This window comes from Anneissia japonica, unplaced genomic scaffold (assembly GCF_011630105.1).
Source record: "Anneissia japonica isolate Jap-2015-1 unplaced genomic scaffold, ASM1163010v1 scaffold287601_len214881_cov132, whole genome shotgun sequence".
NCBI lineage: Eukaryota > Metazoa > Echinodermata > Crinoidea > Comatulida > Comatulidae > Anneissia > Anneissia japonica.
Window position 1 is genome coordinate 85,578 of NW_022687211.1, and position 998 is coordinate 86,575.

A 998-nucleotide genomic window follows, 5' to 3' on the forward strand; every position below is an offset into this window, starting at 1 on the left:
CGAAAGCAGTACCCAATCACAGCACACTTACCATATCTGTTAAGCATTGGTGAGACGCTATTAGCCAATCACAAACGTTCTTGTAAACTCGGTAACTAATGTAAACAATGTCGCGAGGAAAGTGAAAATGTGTAGCAATTTGGACGAAAGTTCTCAGGTTTTAGTGGAATATTTTAATATGATATAAGTATACCAGCTGTCTCTTATACACATCTAGATGTGTATAAGAGACAGTATATATATAGCTTTTATATATTTATTTATTTATATTTTATTATTATATTTATTTATATTTTTTCCAGTATTTATTTATTTTTTGTGACTTAACGGGCTAGCAGACCGGCCTCAAAGGCACCAACAGTGTTAGCAGTCACCAAATTTTCCGGCAGGAGGTTCTAGTCCCTGACTGTGCGGGGTAGAAAGGACATCTTGCGGTAGCTGTTTCTGTGATGTGTTTCAACATAACTAAGATTGTGCATGCGTCTTGTTTTTCTTAGTGTGCCATGTAATGATGGGGAAAATGCTGTGTTTATAGTTATAAGGCCATGGTGGAACTTATAAAAATAATTTAAGACTTTGTTTCTCTCTTCTTGACTCAAGTGTGGGCCACTTGAGTGTCTCTAGCATGTTACCAACACTAGTTGTTGTTCTATACCTGCTTGCTCATCACCAAGCTTGCAACCTTTCTCTGAAGTTTTTCCAGCAGGAACTTGTCCTTCTGAGTATGAGGGTCCCACACACACTGCATGCGTATTCTAGCCTTGGTCTAACCAAAGTTGTGGATGCAGTCTCTTTTGCCTTTTGGCTCCCAATGCGAAGATTACGACTCAGAAAACCTAAGGTCTGGTTTGCTTTATTTTCACTTTTGAAGGGTTTGTTTTCCATTTTACACTGCTAGTAATTGTTGTACAGGTTGAAATTACAAAGACAATAAACTAAGATCCTGAACTCTGACCTGCAATGCCAGGCATGTTTATACCTTGTGTCTATCGGAAAGT